Genomic DNA, 15,961 nt, shown 5'->3' on the forward strand with positions numbered 1-15,961 from the left:
GAAAGCTGACGCTTGGAATTCGCCCTTATCAAGAGGACAGGCGATATAAACGGCTGTGAGAGGTGAGGTGTAGCGAAGTACAGGCAAACTGCGAAGTTTTGTGCTCCTTCTTCTTAAACAAAAAAATAAAAAAAAAAGAGACGCAGTCGGTAGGACTCGAACCTACGCTCCCAGAGGGAATCTGATTTCTAGTCAGACGCCTTAACCACTCGGCCACGACTGCTCGCAGCCAAAAGTCCCCTCGAATCGTGAAAAATCAAACCGTTCTGCGCAGAATGTTGACAGGAAACGAACTCCGTGCACTGATTACGGCAGGGCTACCAGCGCTACGAGACGAGCCATTACGGAAGCGTTAAAATCTTCGCCCGGACAGGGACTCGAACCCTGGACCCTTAGGTTAAAAGCCTAATGCTCTACCGACTGAGCTATCCGGGCTCACGCTTGCTGTGGATGGAGCAGCTGCAGGCAATGTGAATAACTGGAACGCGTGTGTAGGCGTACTACGGTAATTGCTGGCTTCTGGCGCAACTGGCGACTTCACCGACTTGCCACTGACGCTGGTAGCAGCCCAACAGCGGACCAGTGCCTCTTCTCCCTTTACCCCGGTGCTGACAGTAATTGCATCTCGTGCCTGTTTTCCCCGATTACGCTCGGTTGAAGCTCCGGAAGGAGGGCGACAAACGAGGGTTGGAGGGCCAAAACATGGAGGGTCGTGTGCGCAAAAACTTCCCTTCCGGTACCGGGAATCGAACCCGGGCCTCCTGGGTGAAAGCCAGGTATCCTAGCCACTAGACCACACCGGATTTGCTCGATAAACGTCAGATTTACTCCCTCTCCTCTCGCTTTTCGTGCTGAATCCGGACTTAGTGGTGTTCTCTGTTTGCGAGCATATTTGCGCTTGCAGACTGGCATGGCGCACAGCTCGAAACTGACAATTCATTGCAGTTTGCATCATATTTTACTCACAACAGGGGAGGAGAAAGGTCAAAGCTGTACCTTGCCATAGCTGGATGTAAACATTTTAACGCTGAGGCGTGGGCTCCTTGTGGATAACAAACGACAATTCAGTTCGTTCCCTAGCAACAGCAACGCCGTTAATTCAGCCATGATGTACAGCAAATTAAATGCCCCGGGTGAGGATCGAACTCACGACCTTAAGATTATGAGACTTACGCGCTACCCACTGCGCTACCGAGGCACGTTTGCAAGCAACGTCCCAGGAAACTTGGTAAGTCTCGCATATTAGAGATAGACAGTTTGCGCTTTCTCAAGAATCTGTTGTGTTGCTACACGTGCTTTCCCGAATTGCTAGATTAAACTGCTGCCGCGGCTTTTTCAACGGAAAGCAGCACTGCCTGAGGTTACAGTACATCGCCCTTGCGGCACCTGAACACAGCGGCCTGTAGGGCCAGGCTGACGCTAGAGTTCAGAAATAGCACGCGTCCGTCCAAGTACGGTCTCTTGCGTGCTGCGTGTTTGGTTCTTCTCACAGCGAATCCTGCTATACATTCCTGAGGCTGACGCAGCTCAAACGAGCAATCGGCGCGGCAGCATTATAGCGAGAACAGCAAAACGATGCATCGGCCGGGAATCGAACCCGGGCCGCCCGAGTGGTAGGCGAACAACCTACCACTTTTTTAGTTGTTGTTCTCATTTTTTTAGTTGCATTTGTTGGGGGCGGTCGGCCGTGCTTCCCGAGCATATTCCAGAGTAGCTGTCTGCAGGGAAAGTGGGATTGCCACCCAACGACGCCGGATACAGCCGAAAAAAGTGCTACACACGCGGAGTCCCCCACTACACTGCCTTAAAGCGACCGCTCATCACTATCGTGTGAGTAACCTTGCGGCCGCGGCGACGAGTCTTGCCCAAAGACGCAGCGTGCGTGGAGGCGCTGCCCGAACGCGTGTGGATGCACCCTCCTACCTCGTAAAGCGCCTACAGCTACTATCACCGTGGGCCGCTGCCGGCGGGCGGGAAGCCGACACAGCGCGGCGTTACGAGCAGCGGCTGTGCGGTGGTGGTGTAATGGTGAGCATAGTTGCCTTCCCAGCAGTTGATCCGGGTTCGATTCCCGGCCACCGCAACGGGCGCAAATTTTTACGTCTGAGTATGTGAGCCACGTGCTGTTACATTAACGTTTTCTTTCCGTCGTTGCTCCACTCCAGGCCATCCTGTAGTATGTCCCGACTTGTCCCGACTTTGCTCGGCTGACGCGAAAGCTGACGCTTGGAATTCGCCCTTATCAAGAGGACAGGCGATATAAACGGCTGTGAGAGGTGAGGTGTAGCGAAGTACAGGCAAACTGCGAAGTTTTGTGCTCCTTCTTCTTAAACAAAAAAATAAAAAAAAAAGAGACGCAGTCGGTAGGACTCGAACCTACGCTCCCAGAGGGAATCTGATTTCTAGTCAGACGCCTTAACCACTCGGCCACGACTGCTCGCAGCCAAAAGTCCCCTCGAATCGTGAAAAATCAAACCGTTCTGCGCAGAATGTTGACAGGAAACGAACTCCGTGCACTGATTACGGCAGGGCTACCAGCGCTACGAGACGAGCCATTACGGAAGCGTTAAAATCTTCGCCCGGACAGGGACTCGAACCCTGGACCCTTAGGTTAAAAGCCTAATGCTCTACCGACTGAGCTATCCGGGCTCACGCTTGCTGTGGATGGAGCAGCTGCAGGCAATGTGAATAACTGGAACGCGTGTGTAGGCGTACTACGGTAATTGCTGGCTTCTGGCGCAACTGGCGACTTCACCGACTTGCCACTGACGCTGGTAGCAGCCCAACAGCGGACCAGTGCCTCTTCTCCCTTTACCCCGGTGCTGACAGTAATTGCATCTCGTGCCTGTTTTCCCCGATTACGCTCGGTTGAAGCTCCGGAAGGAGGGCGACAAACGAGGGTTGGAGGGCCAAAACATGGAGGGTCGTGTGCGCAAAAACTTCCCTTCCGGTACCGGGAATCGAACCCGGGCCTCCTGGGTGAAAGCCAGGTATCCTAGCCACTAGACCACACCGGATTTGCTCGATAAACGTCAGATTTACTCCCTCTCCTCTCGCTTTTCGTGCTGAATCCGGACTTAGTGGTGTTCTCTGTTTGCGAGCATATTTGCGCTTGCAGACTGGCATGGCGCACAGCTCGAAACTGACAATTCATTGCAGTTTGCATCATATTTTACTCACAACAGGGGAGGAGAAAGGTCAAAGCTGTACCTTGCCATAGCTGGATGTAAACATTTTAACGCTGAGGCGTGGGCTCCTTGTGGATAACAAACGACAATTCAGTTCGTTCCCTAGCAACAGCAACGCCGTTAATTCAGCCATGATGTACAGCAAATTAAATGCCCCGGGTGAGGATCGAACTCACGACCTTAAGATTATGAGACTTACGCGCTACCCACTGCGCTACCGAGGCACGTTTGCAAGCAACGTCCCAGGAAACTTGGTAAGTCTCGCATATTAGAGATAGACAGTTTGCGCTTTCTCAAGAATCTGTTGTGTTGCTACACGTGCTTTCCCGAATTGCTAGATTAAACTGCTGCCGCGGCTTTTTCAACGGAAAGCAGCACTGCCTGAGGTTACAGTACATCGCCCTTGCGGCACCTGAACACAGCGGCCTGTAGGGCCAGGCTGACGCTAGAGTTCAGAAATAGCACGCGTCCGTCCAAGTACGGTCTCTTGCGTGCTGCGTGTTTGGTTCTTCTCACAGCGAATCCTGCTATACATTCCTGAGGCTGACGCAGCTCAAACGAGCAATCGGCGCGGCAGCATTATAGCGAGAACAGCAAAACGATGCATCGGCCGGGAATCGAACCCGGGCCGCCCGAGTGGTAGGCGAACAACCTACCACTTTTTTAGTTGTTGTTCTCATTTTTTTAGTTGCATTTGTTGGGGGCGGTCGGCCGTGCTTCCCGAGCATATTCCAGAGTAGCTGTCTGCAGGGAAAGTGGGATTGCCACCCAACGACGCCGGATACAGCCGAAAAAAGTGCTACACACGCGGAGTCCCCCACTACACTGCCTTAAAGCGACCGCTCATCACTATCGTGTGAGTAACCTTGCGGCCGCGGCGACGAGTCTTGCCCAAAGACGCAGCGTGCGTGGAGGCGCTGCCCGAACGCGTGTGGATGCACCCTCCTACCTCGTAAAGCGCCTACAGCTACTATCACCGTGGGCCGCTGCCGGCGGGCGGGAAGCCGACACAGCGCGGCGTTACGAGCAGCGGCTGTGCGGTGGTGGTGTAATGGTGAGCATAGTTGCCTTCCCAGCAGTTGATCCGGGTTCGATTCCCGGCCACCGCAACGGGCGCAAATTTTTACGTCTGAGTATGTGAGCCACGTGCTGTTACATTAACGTTTTCTTTCCGTCGTTGCTCCACTCCAGGCCATCCTGTAGTATGTCCCGACTTGTCCCGACTTTGCTCGGCTGACGCGAAAGCTGACGCTTGGAATTCGCCCTTATCAAGAGGACAGGCGATATAAACGGCTGTGAGAGGTGAGGTGTAGCGAAGTACAGGCAAACTGCGAAGTTTTGTGCTCCTTCTTCTTAAACAAAAAAATAAAAAAAAAAGAGACGCAGTCGGTAGGACTCGAACCTACGCTCCCAGAGGGAATCTGATTTCTAGTCAGACGCCTTAACCACTCGGCCACGACTGCTCGCAGCCAAAAGTCCCCTCGAATCGTGAAAAATCAAACCGTTCTGCGCAGAATGTTGACAGGAAACGAACTCCGTGCACTGATTACGGCAGGGCTACCAGCGCTACGAGACGAGCCATTACGGAAGCGTTAAAATCTTCGCCCGGACAGGGACTCGAACCCTGGACCCTTAGGTTAAAAGCCTAATGCTCTACCGACTGAGCTATCCGGGCTCACGCTTGCTGTGGATGGAGCAGCTGCAGGCAATGTGAATAACTGGAACGCGTGTGTAGGCGTACTACGGTAATTGCTGGCTTCTGGCGCAACTGGCGACTTCACCGACTTGCCACTGACGCTGGTAGCAGCCCAACAGCGGACCAGTGCCTCTTCTCCCTTTACCCCGGTGCTGACAGTAATTGCATCTCGTGCCTGTTTTCCCCGATTACGCTCGGTTGAAGCTCCGGAAGGAGGGCGACAAACGAGGGTTGGAGGGCCAAAACATGGAGGGTCGTGTGCGCAAAAACTTCCCTTCCGGTACCGGGAATCGAACCCGGGCCTCCTGGGTGAAAGCCAGGTATCCTAGCCACTAGACCACACCGGATTTGCTCGATAAACGTCAGATTTACTCCCTCTCCTCTCGCTTTTCGTGCTGAATCCGGACTTAGTGGTGTTCTCTGTTTGCGAGCATATTTGCGCTTGCAGACTGGCATGGCGCACAGCTCGAAACTGACAATTCATTGCAGTTTGCATCATATTTTACTCACAACAGGGGAGGAGAAAGGTCAAAGCTGTACCTTGCCATAGCTGGATGTAAACATTTTAACGCTGAGGCGTGGGCTCCTTGTGGATAACAAACGACAATTCAGTTCGTTCCCTAGCAACAGCAACGCCGTTAATTCAGCCATGATGTACAGCAAATTAAATGCCCCGGGTGAGGATCGAACTCACGACCTTAAGATTATGAGACTTACGCGCTACCCACTGCGCTACCGAGGCACGTTTGCAAGCAACGTCCCAGGAAACTTGGTAAGTCTCGCATATTAGAGATAGACAGTTTGCGCTTTCTCAAGAATCTGTTGTGTTGCTACACGTGCTTTCCCGAATTGCTAGATTAAACTGCTGCCGCGGCTTTTTCAACGGAAAGCAGCACTGCCTGAGGTTACAGTACATCGCCCTTGCGGCACCTGAACACAGCGGCCTGTAGGGCCAGGCTGACGCTAGAGTTCAGAAATAGCACGCGTCCGTCCAAGTACGGTCTCTTGCGTGCTGCGTGTTTGGTTCTTCTCACAGCGAATCCTGCTATACATTCCTGAGGCTGACGCAGCTCAAACGAGCAATCGGCGCGGCAGCATTATAGCGAGAACAGCAAAACGATGCATCGGCCGGGAATCGAACCCGGGCCGCCCGAGTGGTAGGCGAACAACCTACCACTTTTTTAGTTGTTGTTCTCATTTTTTTAGTTGCATTTGTTGGGGGCGGTCGGCCGTGCTTCCCGAGCATATTCCAGAGTAGCTGTCTGCAGGGAAAGTGGGATTGCCACCCAACGACGCCGGATACAGCCGAAAAAAGTGCTACACACGCGGAGTCCCCCACTACACTGCCTTAAAGCGACCGCTCATCACTATCGTGTGAGTAACCTTGCGGCCGCGGCGACGAGTCTTGCCCAAAGACGCAGCGTGCGTGGAGGCGCTGCCCGAACGCGTGTGGATGCACCCTCCTACCTCGTAAAGCGCCTACAGCTACTATCACCGTGGGCCGCTGCCGGCGGGCGGGAAGCCGACACAGCGCGGCGTTACGAGCAGCGGCTGTGCGGTGGTGGTGTAATGGTGAGCATAGTTGCCTTCCCAGCAGTTGATCCGGGTTCGATTCCCGGCCACCGCAACGGGCGCAAATTTTTACGTCTGAGTATGTGAGCCACGTGCTGTTACATTAACGTTTTCTTTCCGTCGTTGCTCCACTCCAGGCCATCCTGTAGTATGTCCCGACTTGTCCCGACTTTGCTCGGCTGACGCGAAAGCTGACGCTTGGAATTCGCCCTTATCAAGAGGACAGGCGATATAAACGGCTGTGAGAGGTGAGGTGTAGCGAAGTACAGGCAAACTGCGAAGTTTTGTGCTCCTTCTTCTTAAACAAAAAAATAAAAAAAAAAGAGACGCAGTCGGTAGGACTCGAACCTACGCTCCCAGAGGGAATCTGATTTCTAGTCAGACGCCTTAACCACTCGGCCACGACTGCTCGCAGCCAAAAGTCCCCTCGAATCGTGAAAAATCAAACCGTTCTGCGCAGAATGTTGACAGGAAACGAACTCCGTGCACTGATTACGGCAGGGCTACCAGCGCTACGAGACGAGCCATTACGGAAGCGTTAAAATCTTCGCCCGGACAGGGACTCGAACCCTGGACCCTTAGGTTAAAAGCCTAATGCTCTACCGACTGAGCTATCCGGGCTCACGCTTGCTGTGGATGGAGCAGCTGCAGGCAATGTGAATAACTGGAACGCGTGTGTAGGCGTACTACGGTAATTGCTGGCTTCTGGCGCAACTGGCGACTTCACCGACTTGCCACTGACGCTGGTAGCAGCCCAACAGCGGACCAGTGCCTCTTCTCCCTTTACCCCGGTGCTGACAGTAATTGCATCTCGTGCCTGTTTTCCCCGATTACGCTCGGTTGAAGCTCCGGAAGGAGGGCGACAAACGAGGGTTGGAGGGCCAAAACATGGAGGGTCGTGTGCGCAAAAACTTCCCTTCCGGTACCGGGAATCGAACCCGGGCCTCCTGGGTGAAAGCCAGGTATCCTAGCCACTAGACCACACCGGATTTGCTCGATAAACGTCAGATTTACTCCCTCTCCTCTCGCTTTTCGTGCTGAATCCGGACTTAGTGGTGTTCTCTGTTTGCGAGCATATTTGCGCTTGCAGACTGGCATGGCGCACAGCTCGAAACTGACAATTCATTGCAGTTTGCATCATATTTTACTCACAACAGGGGAGGAGAAAGGTCAAAGCTGTACCTTGCCATAGCTGGATGTAAACATTTTAACGCTGAGGCGTGGGCTCCTTGTGGATAACAAACGACAATTCAGTTCGTTCCCTAGCAACAGCAACGCCGTTAATTCAGCCATGATGTACAGCAAATTAAATGCCCCGGGTGAGGATCGAACTCACGACCTTAAGATTATGAGACTTACGCGCTACCCACTGCGCTACCGAGGCACGTTTGCAAGCAACGTCCCAGGAAACTTGGTAAGTCTCGCATATTAGAGATAGACAGTTTGCGCTTTCTCAAGAATCTGTTGTGTTGCTACACGTGCTTTCCCGAATTGCTAGATTAAACTGCTGCCGCGGCTTTTTCAACGGAAAGCAGCACTGCCTGAGGTTACAGTACATCGCCCTTGCGGCACCTGAACACAGCGGCCTGTAGGGCCAGGCTGACGCTAGAGTTCAGAAATAGCACGCGTCCGTCCAAGTACGGTCTCTTGCGTGCTGCGTGTTTGGTTCTTCTCACAGCGAATCCTGCTATACATTCCTGAGGCTGACGCAGCTCAAACGAGCAATCGGCGCGGCAGCATTATAGCGAGAACAGCAAAACGATGCATCGGCCGGGAATCGAACCCGGGCCGCCCGAGTGGTAGGCGAACAACCTACCACTTTTTTAGTTGTTGTTCTCATTTTTTTAGTTGCATTTGTTGGGGGCGGTCGGCCGTGCTTCCCGAGCATATTCCAGAGTAGCTGTCTGCAGGGAAAGTGGGATTGCCACCCAACGACGCCGGATACAGCCGAAAAAAGTGCTACACACGCGGAGTCCCCCACTACACTGCCTTAAAGCGACCGCTCATCACTATCGTGTGAGTAACCTTGCGGCCGCGGCGACGAGTCTTGCCCAAAGACGCAGCGTGCGTGGAGGCGCTGCCCGAACGCGTGTGGATGCACCCTCCTACCTCGTAAAGCGCCTACAGCTACTATCACCGTGGGCCGCTGCCGGCGGGCGGGAAGCCGACACAGCGCGGCGTTACGAGCAGCGGCTGTGCGGTGGTGGTGTAATGGTGAGCATAGTTGCCTTCCCAGCAGTTGATCCGGGTTCGATTCCCGGCCACCGCAACGGGCGCAAATTTTTACGTCTGAGTATGTGAGCCACGTGCTGTTACATTAACGTTTTCTTTCCGTCGTTGCTCCACTCCAGGCCATCCTGTAGTATGTCCCGACTTGTCCCGACTTTGCTCGGCTGACGCGAAAGCTGACGCTTGGAATTCGCCCTTATCAAGAGGACAGGCGATATAAACGGCTGTGAGAGGTGAGGTGTAGCGAAGTACAGGCAAACTGCGAAGTTTTGTGCTCCTTCTTCTTAAACAAAAAAATAAAAAAAAAAGAGACGCAGTCGGTAGGACTCGAACCTACGCTCCCAGAGGGAATCTGATTTCTAGTCAGACGCCTTAACCACTCGGCCACGACTGCTCGCAGCCAAAAGTCCCCTCGAATCGTGAAAAATCAAACCGTTCTGCGCAGAATGTTGACAGGAAACGAACTCCGTGCACTGATTACGGCAGGGCTACCAGCGCTACGAGACGAGCCATTACGGAAGCGTTAAAATCTTCGCCCGGACAGGGACTCGAACCCTGGACCCTTAGGTTAAAAGCCTAATGCTCTACCGACTGAGCTATCCGGGCTCACGCTTGCTGTGGATGGAGCAGCTGCAGGCAATGTGAATAACTGGAACGCGTGTGTAGGCGTACTACGGTAATTGCTGGCTTCTGGCGCAACTGGCGACTTCACCGACTTGCCACTGACGCTGGTAGCAGCCCAACAGCGGACCAGTGCCTCTTCTCCCTTTACCCCGGTGCTGACAGTAATTGCATCTCGTGCCTGTTTTCCCCGATTACGCTCGGTTGAAGCTCCGGAAGGAGGGCGACAAACGAGGGTTGGAGGGCCAAAACATGGAGGGTCGTGTGCGCAAAAACTTCCCTTCCGGTACCGGGAATCGAACCCGGGCCTCCTGGGTGAAAGCCAGGTATCCTAGCCACTAGACCACACCGGATTTGCTCGATAAACGTCAGATTTACTCCCTCTCCTCTCGCTTTTCGTGCTGAATCCGGACTTAGTGGTGTTCTCTGTTTGCGAGCATATTTGCGCTTGCAGACTGGCATGGCGCACAGCTCGAAACTGACAATTCATTGCAGTTTGCATCATATTTTACTCACAACAGGGGAGGAGAAAGGTCAAAGCTGTACCTTGCCATAGCTGGATGTAAACATTTTAACGCTGAGGCGTGGGCTCCTTGTGGATAACAAACGACAATTCAGTTCGTTCCCTAGCAACAGCAACGCCGTTAATTCAGCCATGATGTACAGCAAATTAAATGCCCCGGGTGAGGATCGAACTCACGACCTTAAGATTATGAGACTTACGCGCTACCCACTGCGCTACCGAGGCACGTTTGCAAGCAACGTCCCAGGAAACTTGGTAAGTCTCGCATATTAGAGATAGACAGTTTGCGCTTTCTCAAGAATCTGTTGTGTTGCTACACGTGCTTTCCCGAATTGCTAGATTAAACTGCTGCCGCGGCTTTTTCAACGGAAAGCAGCACTGCCTGAGGTTACAGTACATCGCCCTTGCGGCACCTGAACACAGCGGCCTGTAGGGCCAGGCTGACGCTAGAGTTCAGAAATAGCACGCGTCCGTCCAAGTACGGTCTCTTGCGTGCTGCGTGTTTGGTTCTTCTCACAGCGAATCCTGCTATACATTCCTGAGGCTGACGCAGCTCAAACGAGCAATCGGCGCGGCAGCATTATAGCGAGAACAGCAAAACGATGCATCGGCCGGGAATCGAACCCGGGCCGCCCGAGTGGTAGGCGAACAACCTACCACTTTTTTAGTTGTTGTTCTCATTTTTTTAGTTGCATTTGTTGGGGGCGGTCGGCCGTGCTTCCCGAGCATATTCCAGAGTAGCTGTCTGCAGGGAAAGTGGGATTGCCACCCAACGACGCCGGATACAGCCGAAAAAAGTGCTACACACGCGGAGTCCCCCACTACACTGCCTTAAAGCGACCGCTCATCACTATCGTGTGAGTAACCTTGCGGCCGCGGCGACGAGTCTTGCCCAAAGACGCAGCGTGCGTGGAGGCGCTGCCCGAACGCGTGTGGATGCACCCTCCTACCTCGTAAAGCGCCTACAGCTACTATCACCGTGGGCCGCTGCCGGCGGGCGGGAAGCCGACACAGCGCGGCGTTACGAGCAGCGGCTGTGCGGTGGTGGTGTAATGGTGAGCATAGTTGCCTTCCCAGCAGTTGATCCGGGTTCGATTCCCGGCCACCGCAACGGGCGCAAATTTTTACGTCTGAGTATGTGAGCCACGTGCTGTTACATTAACGTTTTCTTTCCGTCGTTGCTCCACTCCAGGCCATCCTGTAGTATGTCCCGACTTGTCCCGACTTTGCTCGGCTGACGCGAAAGCTGACGCTTGGAATTCGCCCTTATCAAGAGGACAGGCGATATAAACGGCTGTGAGAGGTGAGGTGTAGCGAAGTACAGGCAAACTGCGAAGTTTTGTGCTCCTTCTTCTTAAACAAAAAAATAAAAAAAAAAGAGACGCAGTCGGTAGGACTCGAACCTACGCTCCCAGAGGGAATCTGATTTCTAGTCAGACGCCTTAACCACTCGGCCACGACTGCTCGCAGCCAAAAGTCCCCTCGAATCGTGAAAAATCAAACCGTTCTGCGCAGAATGTTGACAGGAAACGAACTCCGTGCACTGATTACGGCAGGGCTACCAGCGCTACGAGACGAGCCATTACGGAAGCGTTAAAATCTTCGCCCGGACAGGGACTCGAACCCTGGACCCTTAGGTTAAAAGCCTAATGCTCTACCGACTGAGCTATCCGGGCTCACGCTTGCTGTGGATGGAGCAGCTGCAGGCAATGTGAATAACTGGAACGCGTGTGTAGGCGTACTACGGTAATTGCTGGCTTCTGGCGCAACTGGCGACTTCACCGACTTGCCACTGACGCTGGTAGCAGCCCAACAGCGGACCAGTGCCTCTTCTCCCTTTACCCCGGTGCTGACAGTAATTGCATCTCGTGCCTGTTTTCCCCGATTACGCTCGGTTGAAGCTCCGGAAGGAGGGCGACAAACGAGGGTTGGAGGGCCAAAACATGGAGGGTCGTGTGCGCAAAAACTTCCCTTCCGGTACCGGGAATCGAACCCGGGCCTCCTGGGTGAAAGCCAGGTATCCTAGCCACTAGACCACACCGGATTTGCTCGATAAACGTCAGATTTACTCCCTCTCCTCTCGCTTTTCGTGCTGAATCCGGACTTAGTGGTGTTCTCTGTTTGCGAGCATATTTGCGCTTGCAGACTGGCATGGCGCACAGCTCGAAACTGACAATTCATTGCAGTTTGCATCATATTTTACTCACAACAGGGGAGGAGAAAGGTCAAAGCTGTACCTTGCCATAGCTGGATGTAAACATTTTAACGCTGAGGCGTGGGCTCCTTGTGGATAACAAACGACAATTCAGTTCGTTCCCTAGCAACAGCAACGCCGTTAATTCAGCCATGATGTACAGCAAATTAAATGCCCCGGGTGAGGATCGAACTCACGACCTTAAGATTATGAGACTTACGCGCTACCCACTGCGCTACCGAGGCACGTTTGCAAGCAACGTCCCAGGAAACTTGGTAAGTCTCGCATATTAGAGATAGACAGTTTGCGCTTTCTCAAGAATCTGTTGTGTTGCTACACGTGCTTTCCCGAATTGCTAGATTAAACTGCTGCCGCGGCTTTTTCAACGGAAAGCAGCACTGCCTGAGGTTACAGTACATCGCCCTTGCGGCACCTGAACACAGCGGCCTGTAGGGCCAGGCTGACGCTAGAGTTCAGAAATAGCACGCGTCCGTCCAAGTACGGTCTCTTGCGTGCTGCGTGTTTGGTTCTTCTCACAGCGAATCCTGCTATACATTCCTGAGGCTGACGCAGCTCAAACGAGCAATCGGCGCGGCAGCATTATAGCGAGAACAGCAAAACGATGCATCGGCCGGGAATCGAACCCGGGCCGCCCGAGTGGTAGGCGAACAACCTACCACTTTTTTAGTTGTTGTTCTCATTTTTTTAGTTGCATTTGTTGGGGGCGGTCGGCCGTGCTTCCCGAGCATATTCCAGAGTAGCTGTCTGCAGGGAAAGTGGGATTGCCACCCAACGACGCCGGATACAGCCGAAAAAAGTGCTACACACGCGGAGTCCCCCACTACACTGCCTTAAAGCGACCGCTCATCACTATCGTGTGAGTAACCTTGCGGCCGCGGCGACGAGTCTTGCCCAAAGACGCAGCGTGCGTGGAGGCGCTGCCCGAACGCGTGTGGATGCACCCTCCTACCTCGTAAAGCGCCTACAGCTACTATCACCGTGGGCCGCTGCCGGCGGGCGGGAAGCCGACACAGCGCGGCGTTACGAGCAGCGGCTGTGCGGTGGTGGTGTAATGGTGAGCATAGTTGCCTTCCCAGCAGTTGATCCGGGTTCGATTCCCGGCCACCGCAACGGGCGCAAATTTTTACGTCTGAGTATGTGAGCCACGTGCTGTTACATTAACGTTTTCTTTCCGTCGTTGCTCCACTCCAGGCCATCCTGTAGTATGTCCCGACTTGTCCCGACTTTGCTCGGCTGACGCGAAAGCTGACGCTTGGAATTCGCCCTTATCAAGAGGACAGGCGATATAAACGGCTGTGAGAGGTGAGGTGTAGCGAAGTACAGGCAAACTGCGAAGTTTTGTGCTCCTTCTTCTTAAACAAAAAAATAAAAAAAAAAGAGACGCAGTCGGTAGGACTCGAACCTACGCTCCCAGAGGGAATCTGATTTCTAGTCAGACGCCTTAACCACTCGGCCACGACTGCTCGCAGCCAAAAGTCCCCTCGAATCGTGAAAAATCAAACCGTTCTGCGCAGAATGTTGACAGGAAACGAACTCCGTGCACTGATTACGGCAGGGCTACCAGCGCTACGAGACGAGCCATTACGGAAGCGTTAAAATCTTCGCCCGGACAGGGACTCGAACCCTGGACCCTTAGGTTAAAAGCCTAATGCTCTACCGACTGAGCTATCCGGGCTCACGCTTGCTGTGGATGGAGCAGCTGCAGGCAATGTGAATAACTGGAACGCGTGTGTAGGCGTACTACGGTAATTGCTGGCTTCTGGCGCAACTGGCGACTTCACCGACTTGCCACTGACGCTGGTAGCAGCCCAACAGCGGACCAGTGCCTCTTCTCCCTTTACCCCGGTGCTGACAGTAATTGCATCTCGTGCCTGTTTTCCCCGATTACGCTCGGTTGAAGCTCCGGAAGGAGGGCGACAAACGAGGGTTGGAGGGCCAAAACATGGAGGGTCGTGTGCGCAAAAACTTCCCTTCCGGTACCGGGAATCGAACCCGGGCCTCCTGGGTGAAAGCCAGGTATCCTAGCCACTAGACCACACCGGATTTGCTCGATAAACGTCAGATTTACTCCCTCTCCTCTCGCTTTTCGTGCTGAATCCGGACTTAGTGGTGTTCTCTGTTTGCGAGCATATTTGCGCTTGCAGACTGGCATGGCGCACAGCTCGAAACTGACAATTCATTGCAGTTTGCATCATATTTTACTCACAACAGGGGAGGAGAAAGGTCAAAGCTGTACCTTGCCATAGCTGGATGTAAACATTTTAACGCTGAGGCGTGGGCTCCTTGTGGATAACAAACGACAATTCAGTTCGTTCCCTAGCAACAGCAACGCCGTTAATTCAGCCATGATGTACAGCAAATTAAATGCCCCGGGTGAGGATCGAACTCACGACCTTAAGATTATGAGACTTACGCGCTACCCACTGCGCTACCGAGGCACGTTTGCAAGCAACGTCCCAGGAAACTTGGTAAGTCTCGCATATTAGAGATAGACAGTTTGCGCTTTCTCAAGAATCTGTTGTGTTGCTACACGTGCTTTCCCGAATTGCTAGATTAAACTGCTGCCGCGGCTTTTTCAACGGAAAGCAGCACTGCCTGAGGTTACAGTACATCGCCCTTGCGGCACCTGAACACAGCGGCCTGTAGGGCCAGGCTGACGCTAGAGTTCAGAAATAGCACGCGTCCGTCCAAGTACGGTCTCTTGCGTGCTGCGTGTTTGGTTCTTCTCACAGCGAATCCTGCTATACATTCCTGAGGCTGACGCAGCTCAAACGAGCAATCGGCGCGGCAGCATTATAGCGAGAACAGCAAAACGATGCATCGGCCGGGAATCGAACCCGGGCCGCCCGAGTGGTAGGCGAACAACCTACCACTTTTTTAGTTGTTGTTCTCATTTTTTTAGTTGCATTTGTTGGGGGCGGTCGGCCGTGCTTCCCGAGCATATTCCAGAGTAGCTGTCTGCAGGGAAAGTGGGATTGCCACCCAACGACGCCGGATACAGCCGAAAAAAGTGCTACACACGCGGAGTCCCCCACTACACTGCCTTAAAGCGACCGCTCATCACTATCGTGTGAGTAACCTTGCGGCCGCGGCGACGAGTCTTGCCCAAAGACGCAGCGTGCGTGGAGGCGCTGCCCGAACGCGTGTGGATGCACCCTCCTACCTCGTAAAGCGCCTACAGCTACTATCACCGTGGGCCGCTGCCGGCGGGCGGGAAGCCGACACAGCGCGGCGTTACGAGCAGCGGCTGTGCGGTGGTGGTGTAATGGTGAGCATAGTTGCCTTCCCAGCAGTTGATCCGGGTTCGATTCCCGGCCACCGCAACGGGCGCAAATTTTTACGTCTGAGTATGTGAGCCACGTGCTGTTACATTAACGTTTTCTTTCCGTCGTTGCTCCACTCCAGGCCATCCTGTAGTATGTCCCGACTTGTCCCGACTTTGCTCGGCTGACGCGAAAGCTGACGCTTGGAATTCGCCCTTATCAAGAGGACAGGCGATATAAACGGCTGTGAGAGGTGAGGTGTAGCGAAGTACAGGCAAACTGCGAAGTTTTGTGCTCCTTCTTCTTAAACAAAAAAATAAAAAAAAAAGAGACGCAGTCGGTAGGACTCGAACCTACGCTCCCAGAGGGAATCTGATTTCTAGTCAGACGCCTTAACCACTCGGCCACGACTGCTCGCAGCCAAAAGTCCCCTCGAATCGTGAAAAATCAAACCGTTCTGCGCAGAATGTTGACAGGAAACGAACTCCGTGCACTGATTACGGCAGGGCTACCAGCGCTACGAGACGAGCCATCACGGAAGCGTTAAAATCTTCGCCCGGACAGGGACTCGAACCCTGGACCCTTAGGTTAAAAGCCTAATGCTCTACCGACTGAGCTATCCGGGCTCACGCTTGCTGTGGATGGAGCAGCTGC

The 15,961-nt window shown here is 53.5% G+C and overlaps 37 non-coding genes across 37 annotated transcripts; 7 read left to right on the forward strand and 30 right to left on the reverse strand.

Moving 5' to 3' along the window:
- Positions 1-141: 141 nt before the first annotated feature.
- Positions 142-223, reverse strand: Trnas-aga (transfer RNA serine (anticodon AGA)). The gene has a single exon. It is a non-coding gene; the product is annotated as a tRNA-Ser (tRNA).
- A 139-nt stretch (positions 224-362) lies between these two features.
- Trnak-uuu (transfer RNA lysine (anticodon UUU)) lies at positions 363-435 on the reverse strand. Its single transcript has one exon. It is a non-coding gene; the product is annotated as a tRNA-Lys (tRNA).
- A 296-nt stretch (positions 436-731) lies between these two features.
- On the reverse strand, positions 732-803 carry Trnae-uuc (transfer RNA glutamic acid (anticodon UUC)). The gene has a single exon. It is a non-coding gene; the product is annotated as a tRNA-Glu (tRNA).
- A 322-nt stretch (positions 804-1,125) lies between these two features.
- Trnam-cau (transfer RNA methionine (anticodon CAU)) lies at positions 1,126-1,198 on the reverse strand. The gene has a single exon. It is a non-coding gene; the product is annotated as a tRNA-Met (tRNA).
- An 813-nt stretch (positions 1,199-2,011) lies between these two features.
- Positions 2,012-2,083, forward strand: Trnag-ucc (transfer RNA glycine (anticodon UCC)). Its single transcript has one exon. It is a non-coding gene; the product is annotated as a tRNA-Gly (tRNA).
- A 272-nt stretch (positions 2,084-2,355) lies between these two features.
- Positions 2,356-2,437, reverse strand: Trnas-aga (transfer RNA serine (anticodon AGA)). Its single transcript has one exon. It is a non-coding gene; the product is annotated as a tRNA-Ser (tRNA).
- Positions 2,438-2,576: 139 nt separating this feature from the next.
- Positions 2,577-2,649, reverse strand: Trnak-uuu (transfer RNA lysine (anticodon UUU)). Its single transcript has one exon. It is a non-coding gene; the product is annotated as a tRNA-Lys (tRNA).
- Positions 2,650-2,945: 296 nt separating this feature from the next.
- On the reverse strand, positions 2,946-3,017 carry Trnae-uuc (transfer RNA glutamic acid (anticodon UUC)). The gene has a single exon. It is a non-coding gene; the product is annotated as a tRNA-Glu (tRNA).
- A 322-nt stretch (positions 3,018-3,339) lies between these two features.
- Trnam-cau (transfer RNA methionine (anticodon CAU)) lies at positions 3,340-3,412 on the reverse strand. The gene has a single exon. It is a non-coding gene; the product is annotated as a tRNA-Met (tRNA).
- An 813-nt stretch (positions 3,413-4,225) lies between these two features.
- Positions 4,226-4,297, forward strand: Trnag-ucc (transfer RNA glycine (anticodon UCC)). The gene has a single exon. It is a non-coding gene; the product is annotated as a tRNA-Gly (tRNA).
- A 272-nt stretch (positions 4,298-4,569) lies between these two features.
- Trnas-aga (transfer RNA serine (anticodon AGA)) lies at positions 4,570-4,651 on the reverse strand. The gene has a single exon. It is a non-coding gene; the product is annotated as a tRNA-Ser (tRNA).
- A 139-nt stretch (positions 4,652-4,790) lies between these two features.
- Trnak-uuu (transfer RNA lysine (anticodon UUU)) lies at positions 4,791-4,863 on the reverse strand. The gene has a single exon. It is a non-coding gene; the product is annotated as a tRNA-Lys (tRNA).
- Positions 4,864-5,159: 296 nt separating this feature from the next.
- Positions 5,160-5,231, reverse strand: Trnae-uuc (transfer RNA glutamic acid (anticodon UUC)). The gene has a single exon. It is a non-coding gene; the product is annotated as a tRNA-Glu (tRNA).
- A 322-nt stretch (positions 5,232-5,553) lies between these two features.
- Positions 5,554-5,626, reverse strand: Trnam-cau (transfer RNA methionine (anticodon CAU)). The gene has a single exon. It is a non-coding gene; the product is annotated as a tRNA-Met (tRNA).
- An 813-nt stretch (positions 5,627-6,439) lies between these two features.
- On the forward strand, positions 6,440-6,511 carry Trnag-ucc (transfer RNA glycine (anticodon UCC)). The gene has a single exon. It is a non-coding gene; the product is annotated as a tRNA-Gly (tRNA).
- A 272-nt stretch (positions 6,512-6,783) lies between these two features.
- Trnas-aga (transfer RNA serine (anticodon AGA)) lies at positions 6,784-6,865 on the reverse strand. Its single transcript has one exon. It is a non-coding gene; the product is annotated as a tRNA-Ser (tRNA).
- Positions 6,866-7,004: 139 nt separating this feature from the next.
- On the reverse strand, positions 7,005-7,077 carry Trnak-uuu (transfer RNA lysine (anticodon UUU)). The gene has a single exon. It is a non-coding gene; the product is annotated as a tRNA-Lys (tRNA).
- A 296-nt stretch (positions 7,078-7,373) lies between these two features.
- On the reverse strand, positions 7,374-7,445 carry Trnae-uuc (transfer RNA glutamic acid (anticodon UUC)). Its single transcript has one exon. It is a non-coding gene; the product is annotated as a tRNA-Glu (tRNA).
- A 322-nt stretch (positions 7,446-7,767) lies between these two features.
- Positions 7,768-7,840, reverse strand: Trnam-cau (transfer RNA methionine (anticodon CAU)). The gene has a single exon. It is a non-coding gene; the product is annotated as a tRNA-Met (tRNA).
- An 813-nt stretch (positions 7,841-8,653) lies between these two features.
- On the forward strand, positions 8,654-8,725 carry Trnag-ucc (transfer RNA glycine (anticodon UCC)). Its single transcript has one exon. It is a non-coding gene; the product is annotated as a tRNA-Gly (tRNA).
- A 272-nt stretch (positions 8,726-8,997) lies between these two features.
- Positions 8,998-9,079, reverse strand: Trnas-aga (transfer RNA serine (anticodon AGA)). Its single transcript has one exon. It is a non-coding gene; the product is annotated as a tRNA-Ser (tRNA).
- A 139-nt stretch (positions 9,080-9,218) lies between these two features.
- Trnak-uuu (transfer RNA lysine (anticodon UUU)) lies at positions 9,219-9,291 on the reverse strand. Its single transcript has one exon. It is a non-coding gene; the product is annotated as a tRNA-Lys (tRNA).
- Positions 9,292-9,587: 296 nt separating this feature from the next.
- Positions 9,588-9,659, reverse strand: Trnae-uuc (transfer RNA glutamic acid (anticodon UUC)). Its single transcript has one exon. It is a non-coding gene; the product is annotated as a tRNA-Glu (tRNA).
- A 322-nt stretch (positions 9,660-9,981) lies between these two features.
- Trnam-cau (transfer RNA methionine (anticodon CAU)) lies at positions 9,982-10,054 on the reverse strand. The gene has a single exon. It is a non-coding gene; the product is annotated as a tRNA-Met (tRNA).
- An 813-nt stretch (positions 10,055-10,867) lies between these two features.
- Trnag-ucc (transfer RNA glycine (anticodon UCC)) lies at positions 10,868-10,939 on the forward strand. Its single transcript has one exon. It is a non-coding gene; the product is annotated as a tRNA-Gly (tRNA).
- Positions 10,940-11,211: 272 nt separating this feature from the next.
- Trnas-aga (transfer RNA serine (anticodon AGA)) lies at positions 11,212-11,293 on the reverse strand. The gene has a single exon. It is a non-coding gene; the product is annotated as a tRNA-Ser (tRNA).
- A 139-nt stretch (positions 11,294-11,432) lies between these two features.
- Positions 11,433-11,505, reverse strand: Trnak-uuu (transfer RNA lysine (anticodon UUU)). The gene has a single exon. It is a non-coding gene; the product is annotated as a tRNA-Lys (tRNA).
- Positions 11,506-11,801: 296 nt separating this feature from the next.
- Positions 11,802-11,873, reverse strand: Trnae-uuc (transfer RNA glutamic acid (anticodon UUC)). Its single transcript has one exon. It is a non-coding gene; the product is annotated as a tRNA-Glu (tRNA).
- A 322-nt stretch (positions 11,874-12,195) lies between these two features.
- Positions 12,196-12,268, reverse strand: Trnam-cau (transfer RNA methionine (anticodon CAU)). Its single transcript has one exon. It is a non-coding gene; the product is annotated as a tRNA-Met (tRNA).
- Positions 12,269-13,081: 813 nt separating this feature from the next.
- On the forward strand, positions 13,082-13,153 carry Trnag-ucc (transfer RNA glycine (anticodon UCC)). The gene has a single exon. It is a non-coding gene; the product is annotated as a tRNA-Gly (tRNA).
- A 272-nt stretch (positions 13,154-13,425) lies between these two features.
- Positions 13,426-13,507, reverse strand: Trnas-aga (transfer RNA serine (anticodon AGA)). Its single transcript has one exon. It is a non-coding gene; the product is annotated as a tRNA-Ser (tRNA).
- Positions 13,508-13,646: 139 nt separating this feature from the next.
- On the reverse strand, positions 13,647-13,719 carry Trnak-uuu (transfer RNA lysine (anticodon UUU)). Its single transcript has one exon. It is a non-coding gene; the product is annotated as a tRNA-Lys (tRNA).
- Positions 13,720-14,015: 296 nt separating this feature from the next.
- On the reverse strand, positions 14,016-14,087 carry Trnae-uuc (transfer RNA glutamic acid (anticodon UUC)). Its single transcript has one exon. It is a non-coding gene; the product is annotated as a tRNA-Glu (tRNA).
- A 322-nt stretch (positions 14,088-14,409) lies between these two features.
- Trnam-cau (transfer RNA methionine (anticodon CAU)) lies at positions 14,410-14,482 on the reverse strand. The gene has a single exon. It is a non-coding gene; the product is annotated as a tRNA-Met (tRNA).
- Positions 14,483-15,295: 813 nt separating this feature from the next.
- On the forward strand, positions 15,296-15,367 carry Trnag-ucc (transfer RNA glycine (anticodon UCC)). The gene has a single exon. It is a non-coding gene; the product is annotated as a tRNA-Gly (tRNA).
- A 272-nt stretch (positions 15,368-15,639) lies between these two features.
- On the reverse strand, positions 15,640-15,721 carry Trnas-aga (transfer RNA serine (anticodon AGA)). The gene has a single exon. It is a non-coding gene; the product is annotated as a tRNA-Ser (tRNA).
- Positions 15,722-15,860: 139 nt separating this feature from the next.
- Positions 15,861-15,933, reverse strand: Trnak-uuu (transfer RNA lysine (anticodon UUU)). Its single transcript has one exon. It is a non-coding gene; the product is annotated as a tRNA-Lys (tRNA).
- Positions 15,934-15,961: the final 28 nt, after the last annotated feature.

Source organism: Schistocerca serialis, unplaced genomic scaffold, assembly GCF_023864345.2.
Source record: "Schistocerca serialis cubense isolate TAMUIC-IGC-003099 unplaced genomic scaffold, iqSchSeri2.2 HiC_scaffold_942, whole genome shotgun sequence".
In the NCBI taxonomy this organism is placed as follows: domain Eukaryota; kingdom Metazoa; phylum Arthropoda; class Insecta; order Orthoptera; family Acrididae; genus Schistocerca; species Schistocerca serialis.